Here is a 9,342-nt window from a genome sequence, read left to right on the forward strand (position 1 = left end):
TTTGTATGAAAGCTATATCACATCTGCGGTTTTTGAGGTTGGTCTGAATATCAGAATAGCTGTGATGGCCTTGCTCAGTGCAGTGCTAATTTTTTTTGAATGACCGATTTTGATTATGATTTCTTTCTTTTTTTTTGGGGGGGGGGGGGGGGGGTGAAGTCATCTGAATCTGTTGTTTTGAACTGATTATAAATGTAACACTTTGTGTTATATTAGTAACTTAATATTTAAGCAACTAATACATGTTTTGGATCATTTAAGAACACTGTGTTGTGTGCTTGCAGATTGTTTGACTCATGCACACTCCAATAAGTCATTTCAGTATTGCCTAGAGGCATAGGATGTATCCGACGCCCATTTTAGCTGCCATTACATAACTCTTCATACTGACTCCATTGCTCAGCCAAGAAGTCTGCATCTCCTGCAGCAGTTGTTTGGATAAATGTAATGCTGAGTACCAGCTAAACCCTCTCACAGACCGCTTTACACCTTTTCAGCAGCAGGTCTGTCAAATGGTTGCCAGTGAGCTGCAGCGTGGGGCTATGTTCGGCCGCAAGAATTCTTCGGTGCTACCTTTACTCGTTATGCATGCTGAGCGCATCCCGTGTTAGCCTCCACATGGAGTCAGAGAGCTAGAGAGCTATCTATTTATAGCCTGCTCACTTGCTCCCACCCACTCCCAGCCTCCCTCATTGGACAGAGCCTGCACAACAAATGAAGAAATCCTATATGCCTATTAGGATCCTACTCAGTCCTTCAGCATAAATAATGGAGGGATTTTGGTGTGGGGAAAAGAAATGCACCTTCTTAATAATGCATGAACATAGGGGCAACTGTGCCTCACTCTTCCCATGGATGAAGGTGGGGTAGATGGGCATGTGACTCTATTATGTTTAATCATCTATTTAGGGAATACTGAATTCGTTTCTTTAGAGGGTTGCCCTGGGGATTTGCTTAGTTCTTTTAAAATGAGAAGGAAGCAGTGTTGTCCTAAATCTAGGTTCCTCACATTTCCTTTCCCTGGGTTGCATGTTTTTGTGGTCCTCTAAATAGAAAGGCCCCTCTAGGTCTCTTCGTGGCTGGCACCAGTCTCATCAGTCATGACTTCATGCCATACAAAGGATTCCCTCACAATCAGGCCCCATCCTTTCAGACTCGGCTCACCATTGGTGTGTGTGTCTGTGTACTTAAACTGCAGGTCTATGGAATCTCATAAAAATGTGCTTACTCTGGATTATTGTACAAAGCAGCTCCGAGAGGGAGACGGTTATGCATGTCAATAAAAACAAGGTATGTGAGGGACCAAAGTTAGAACTGCCAAAACCTGATATTTTCCACATTCTGCTTCCGTTCTTCATAATTTATCTTAAACCAAAACTTATACATTTGCCAGGAAAATTCAGTAATGTGGTCCAGGTAGGGCTGGGTATCAAGTTCAGTACTTTTTAGGCATGACCAAATTGCCTCTATACCACTGAGTGTGGAAAAATGTATCGTCGCTCTGTAACAAATTTCGATACCTAGGGGGTTAAATCTCATCAGAATCAGTGAGCCAATAAACATACAGCATCATGCTTTATGTGCCTAAATCAGTGATTGTCTCTGGTGGCGAAGCATCAAAGGAAAATGCATGTTACATGACCATTCATGCACACTGTAGCATCATGCTACATAAGAAAATTTTAAATATTCATATACTTTTACTAAAAACTTACTTAAAAACACCACCGAGAGTTTTTAATAACTTCTGATTGTGATCTAATACACTGTCCTAATCATGTGTTTATTACCTTTCATGTTTCATCCCTGTAAATGTTTTTCTGGAACTGTAATGCACCTTCGTTGTCAGTGACAGAGTGGGTTATGAACGGGTAATATGAGTGACATTGCTGGAAGCAGCTAACCCTGCTGAAAAAAAGAAGAACATTTGAAACCATCACATAATTTGTAATGGTTTGACTGGTTATAATGAGAATTGCATTGGTTTAAATGGAAACTCTAATGTTTCCTGTGGGTCTCTACTGGTAATACCGAAAACTAGATAAAAAAAACAATACCAAAATATCAGATTAATTCTTTTTTCACTATAAAAAATATGACTGATTTGACATTGCATTGGTTTTCATTGCAATTTGGATAGGCAAGATTGCCAATATTGAAATTAAAAGGCAAAAGTGTAAAAAACATATTATAATATTTTTTTTTTACAATGCTTTTTATTTTAGTTTTATTATCTCTTTTATTTAACAGTTTTCATTTTCATTTTTAAAGTCAACTTGTGCATATTTTAATCAGTGGGTGTGGTTTATTGTTCAAGTGACTCAGAGTCTGAGGTGTAAGTATTGAATCCTGTGTCCACTACCATCGAGTAAAAAATATGATTCTGAAAATCATAATGAGAAACAAAAATCATTATTATGATTTACAGAATAGATTTAATTTTACTCGACTGTGGCGGAAACTGTCTGCCATACTTACGTCTCAGTAAGCCACACCCTCCTATAAACAAAGCATTTGCATAGAGGTTGACTCTGAATATGAAAACATTTGCAAACTTTACATTTGAATTTGCCTTGTCACTATTACTGTGTGAACATTTAATAAAAAGCTTTGTGAAAAAATACAAAGAAAATACCTTCCTTGTTTTTTTTTTTTTAAACATGCTTCACACAGTACAAATTATGCTTTTACACTGTATTTGTAATGGAGAGTGAACCCTTTATATGGCACTCCTAGTACAACATTGTTTAAATGTCAGCAAGAAAAAAAATGCAAAGTATGTGGCCATTTGTAACTCCCATATTATTTTTTGGTGCAAATCAACTTTTTGTCATGAGGTGGCGAATTACAGCTGCACAATTATGCAAAAATCAAAGAGAGCAGACACCTGAAAATGCTTCTCTCAATTGCGCAGTCAAATCAATCCACCAACGGTAAACTGTGGTCAGAAGAGTTGTGATAACAGAGGAAACCCGAGAGTGAGTTTGACAATCTGTGTGTGTTAAACTTACAAACATCTGTTTGAATCCTATGAAAATGACAGCAACCGTAAAAAGTAGTTTTTATGAGTCAGGACAAAGGAGAGGGAATCTTAACTATAGGTTTCTGCAGGGTTAGTGTGTGATTATTATAAAATATAAAGTTTAATGTAATGTGTTTCATATAATATTTGAACTTTTTTTCACAATATTGGAAATTTGAAAAAAAAAAATCCAGATTATGACGAATTACATTGCTGAATCACTTACAATGAGTAAGGCAAACACATATACATGTCTTTATTGTGGACTTTGCATTTAACCCATTTGTAAAAATGCTGTTTTATCAGCAGATTAAGGCATTTATGAATAGTCTAGTATCAAATCAATCAAATCGCTCTCTACTCAAACCTCGCATTCCATCCAGATGGCCCCACAGGCCTCAACAGCTGGAACGATGACTATTGGCTGGGAGCATGTGACCTGTTCAATTCAGCAATCCTCTGAATTAAAGCAAACCTAATGGATGAGGTCGGTGCAACTGTCCATTGACTAATAAAGCGATTTAAGCAAGGGTGCAGTATATTATCGTATGGATCTTAATTTTTATTCACCAGGCCTCTTCCATGTGTCCTGTGTAATTTAATCCCTTAGGCGGCAGATTTGAGCAATATAAATCTGTTGCATTGCATCACATCACTCTTTGTGACATAACAGCAATTTGATTTGCAGGGCCTTGTACCTTCACCATGACTTGGTGTCTGATCAGTTCGCCGGTCCAACAACATGCTGCACTGCGGATGACTCAGCCACAGCTGTTGCCATAGAAACCAGCCTCCTTTGCAATCAGTCTCTTAGTAACAGTGTTGTTGCCAAGTAACCGTGTGTGAGTGTGTGTGTTTGTGTTTATGGAGTTACATTCAGATTTCTATGTGAGAGCTTGTGAATCACTGCGTCGCCATTATTGCCCTCTCCATTGCTCTGAAGACCTTTGCTTGACGTAACTAACGCATAAACAAAGCACTGTGTTGTATGTTGTATGACTGTCAGTCAGTTAAACAGAGAGTGTGGACGTCTACTGGGGTGTAAAAAAAGAGTATTCATTTAACTAGAAATAATATTTAGAGCTGGCTAAAATATATAAACTTTTAAATATAAACTGTTGAACACAAATGCAGATGCGGTTTTGTTTGGTTGTCTGGAAGGGTGTAACAATAAACTCATGTCACGATTCAAATCAATGCACTATACTAATATCACATTACTTTAAAAAACAGAAATAAAACTAGTTTAAATGTTAAGTTTTTTATTATTAATTCTAAGACATGATAAACAGTTAACAAAAAATACTTCAATTTGGTTTTATATTCTTGGTCGCCCATGCATAGGGCAATGTCGACATCAGAATAGAAATATTTATGATTTGATAAAGGTAATTTGATCATTTCATTTATCTGCTTAGATAAATTATACAGAACTATGATGTTTGCACTCGGTCCCTGACTACATACATTTAAAAAGTTTTAAGTGTATTTTATTAAATAATTAGTTTTATTCATAATTAATAATAATTATTAAACATTGTGTGTTACTTTCTGTTTCCCATATTTAATATTCCATTACCATATTTATTGCTAAATGAAATATATATATATATATATATATATATATATATATATATATATATATATATATATGTGATTTTATAAAATATGAATATGATGTTTATTTATATAAAAAGCGATTTTGCTGCTCTCATGACAATTTATTGTCTATTGAACCAATGAATTTGATTCAGACATGTCCTTAGATGCACTTAGTTTTAGGCAGTGCCTCACATGTTTTGTGTAGGGATTGAGAGGGCAGCAATTAATGAACGATGTACAGCTTTAGGGGTTAATTAAGGATGGGATCTGGGACCCCTGCACAACAGACAATTCAGATCTCTCAGCGCTCAGTTGTTCATTCATAACGGCTGCAGCAGCCCACCCACAAGCCGCTCCACCTACAACAGGAGCCCCTCTCCAGCTTGATTGACGTCATTGCTGACGCACAGGGCCCGGAGTGGCCCACAGATCAAACGCAGCCACGCGCAAGCCTGAAAAGGAAGTATTTTTAGCTGGCACAGAGAGGGGGTGGAGGGGGTAGTAACTGGTCTTTGTCTAGCCCCCTCAAACAGCATATGCAGCACTTTGCTCCTCTTTTCTCCCCTCACTCTGTCATTCCTTTCCATTCCCTTCTGTTTTGTTCTAAGAAGTCAAACCACAATCTGCACGTCTACCAGTTTGGCATCATTTTGTCCTCGGTAACAAGTTTGGTTATAGAGAAAATGTAATCCTAATACTCTCTAACAATTTACTTCCACAGCTGCCATGTAAGGGATTTAATGTGTTTTCTGTGTCCAAAATCATTCTGCATGATCTTTGACATTACATAGATTGCAAATGCTCCTGATGGTTTATCAAAAGCCTTTAGTGTGTGTTGTATGGCTTATACACAGGGTGTTGTTTATCATCGCTGAACTGGACAGAATGGGGATGTGCTGAGAGCATGCATTGGTGTGTTTGAACTAGTATTTGTCTGTTGAATGACTACATTTTTTCTGGTGTGTTCCGCATAGTATGTGCGTCCATGGGGGGATGTGAATACGACTAGAGTGCTGAACAAACTGTAGGTTTACATTAGGGTTGGGAATTCAATTCAAGTTTATTTGTATAGCGGATTTTACGATACAAATACAAATCACAGAAAATTTAGTTTCTACAATATTTTGTAGTAGCTCATAAGTGGTGATCAGTTTATGTGCAAATGACAGGAATTTTCTGAAAAATGTATACAAGACATCAACATTATTAACAGCAGTTGTAATGTGATTGCATAGTAAGTAGCAATATTTGTTAGTTCTGTATGTTGTTTCAGGGTTAGCATCATCTGGGGTCCTCTGAGGGGTTGGTATCATCTCTTCTCAGGTGTTCTGGATCCAGAGCTTGTGTAAATCCTAGTTACTATGGGATGTAAATCCCGTGGCAAAACAGAGAAACAAATAGAGACATCATTTGCATGTCTGCTGTTCCAACAAAGTAAAATGACTTAGTTTAACCCAAGCTAAAGAATAAGAATGCACATTTTATCAAAAAATTACCTAAAAAGCATGCTTCACCCAAAAAAGAACATTCTCTAAAATATGCAATGTTAATATGCAACCCCAATGGATGAATCAGTGACTTCAGTGACAGGTGTGCAAGAGAAAAGTACTACAATTTTTACGTTTTTAGTATAATCCTCTATAAATCATCACTGCCATCAGTTCGAATGCATTGTTTAACTCTTGCAAGAAATGATGGTCCTCTGTGCTTCCACACCTCTTCTTACACACATTTGACAGTTGACTGGAAGCAATGGTTTATATGTATGGATTGTCATAGTTTTGAATACAAATTTTTCCAAATATTTCCATTTGTGTTTGTCTGAAGAAAGTCAGTCATACTTTTGGGATGGCATGAGGTTGAGTAAATGATGAGATAATTTTCATCTGGGTTGAGTGTCCCTTTATTGATATAAATGATACCGAACAAACAAAAAATATGGTAGTTAATTTATGAAATACTTCTGACATATTGCAGATCTACAACTACACAATGTCATACAAACAACAAAGGTCAACAGCTGCTGAACTATAATTTATGTCCTACGGCTCATTGGAAGTTGTTTTAATTTCAACTTGGAGGAAGAAGAACAACTCATCAGTGACTCATTAGTGGCACTACGTCTTTGCACTTTATTTTGTTGATTACTGGATCATAAGCATAATTTGTTTGGGAATCAGACACTGATTAATTCACTAATGAGAACATGCTCAAAAGATCCATTAGTTCATGTGTCAGACATCAACTTTGCCCTATTTGTGTTTGATCCACTAAAACAAACCAGTTCATAAGAATAATACATTAATGTGTCCAACTACAATGATTGTGGTGAATGTTTTTGATTATTTTGATTTTGGAAAAATACTCTAAATAAAAAAGTTCCAGGGACAAATAGTTACATTTGACAAAGAAAGAAACAAGTTACGAACTACTGAGATGGCTGAGGTAGGTGTGTTGGAGAAACTATATGTTAATATTTTTCCTCACACCTCCAGACTCTAGATTTATATTTCACTACCCACTCATGTTGAGGAAAAACAGACACACGTCTATGGCTATCTGAGTCCTCCTTGTGGTTGTTATCGTGGTACTACATCAAGGGGTCCCAGATGGTGAACACTCAAGTCAACACAGTAATTCAAGGTAATTATTTCTGTTTTTATTTAATAGAATCTGTATTAATCTGGATGTTAGAGGATAATGCCATATTACATTTTAATACATCTGTCATGGAACCATATTCATGTACCATTTTATTTACATGCTACTCAGTGGCCCACTTTAAGAAATAACATAATACTGGTGGTTATAGTTCCCAATTATTTTGTTTTACAGGCTGTACATGTATTTATTTATTTGAAGTGATGTGATGTGTGGCCAAGTCTGGTGACTCATACACTGAATTTGTGCTCTGGATTTAACCCATCCAAGTGCATACACACAGTAGTGAACACACACCCGGAGCAGTGAGAAGGCATATTGCTGTGGTTTCCGAGGAGCAGTTGGGGGTTTGATGCCTTGCTCAATGGTCTCACCTCAGTCGTGGTATTGAGGGTGGACGAGAGTGCTGGTTTCTTTTATTACTCTAAACAGTAGATGGCAGCAGAGGTAAAGCTTTCTCTCTGAATAGTTGCTAAACATATTTATTTGTAGATGTTAACATCTGGCTGTTCATAGTAATTCATATTGTATATATATATCATATTCATGCAATATAATATTACATTTAGCATTTATATACAATGCTTAGCATTGTTTTCTCCTGCTATCTCTTTCAGAACAAGTCTGTGATCTTTTTTGAGTTGATGAGAATTGTTGAGAACTGCTGTAACATTTCATGCCAGTGTATTGGGTTAATGATGAAAGTTACCACCCCACCAAGTCATTTCCCAAATGCTAAAGAGTAACAGGTCCATTTCTGACAGTACTCCCAACAAGATGCCATAGTTCCTCCAGAGGGCAGAATGGTGCAGATAAAGAAAAATCATGATTCATTGTTCATTGTATAAACTGCCTTAAAAATATACAGATCTGAGCCTGGGACCCTTTTGAGGAATGTGGGAATGTGATGCTTTGTGTGAAATATGGATCAGTGGATGTTTTGTTGTCAGTTTAGCATCAAACAAGAGGCTCTTCAAAGAGATGTTTGCGCTGTCATCTCACAATCCTCTGCTCAGTAAACCAAGATCCAACTTCAGAAGCAAGCAGAAGAATTAAAGTGACAGGACATGGTATGTGTTTACAACAAAATTGGTTGGTGTAAATGGGCATTCATGGGTGATAAGTTGATCTTACTGTGTTGTCTAAATAATGAGTGTACAGACTAATATAATTTTGTGAATATATAAATATGTAATGCAGGGAAAAAGAATACATCATGACACAAGAGGCATATGGTTAATGACAGTAAAAGAAAAAGATGAACCCACAGGAGTGCTCTTCCTGGTGGATATTGAGTACATTCATTACACTGCCCAGCTGTTGCTGAACTGTCTGTATCATCATCATCATCATGACATTAGCTGCCTCTGAAGGATTATGGAAAAACAGTTACAACTGAAAAAGTGGGTGGAACAAAATAAGTTTAATGTTTAAGAATTAGTGTTTTTTTAACCCACCATTAACCCCCATTAGTGCTTTTTTGTTTTAATAGAATGATTGCATTAATTTATGTTTTTTCAACTGCAGACAATTGGATGCTGTTCTATATTTACAGAAGCAATGACCCAACAAGTGGTGGCAAAACTATTAAAAAAATGTATGACAATGTAAGTTTCCTCAAACACTGATAGCTATTTTTCATTATTTCTTTCATAACGCTGCTGAATGAGTACACAAATACACCAGTGTTCAAACGTTTAGGTTTATTTGGATATATTTTAAAATGTAATTTATTCCTGTGAACTGAATTTGAAAAACAGCCAAATGAAGACTGTTTTTTTTTTAAGTTATTATTTTATTTTATTTTTCAGGATTCTAAAAAAAAAAAATAATAATTTCTGTCATGATAACTCTTTGAGAGTTTAGCATGGTTTAGGCTTGGAAGAATACATATTATATGCTGTTGCGGCAGAACAAGTACTGAGACTTGCTACTGCCAGTACATCCACAGACATGATGCTGTGAGCATGCAAGAAAGACTGCTGCTGCACATATGACATACAGTATGTGAAATAACCCCCTTATATATACCTGAAATTACCCCATATCAACAGATC

This window comes from Carassius gibelio, chromosome A3 (genome assembly GCF_023724105.1).
Source record: "Carassius gibelio isolate Cgi1373 ecotype wild population from Czech Republic chromosome A3, carGib1.2-hapl.c, whole genome shotgun sequence".
In the NCBI taxonomy this organism is placed as follows: domain Eukaryota; kingdom Metazoa; phylum Chordata; class Actinopteri; order Cypriniformes; family Cyprinidae; genus Carassius; species Carassius gibelio.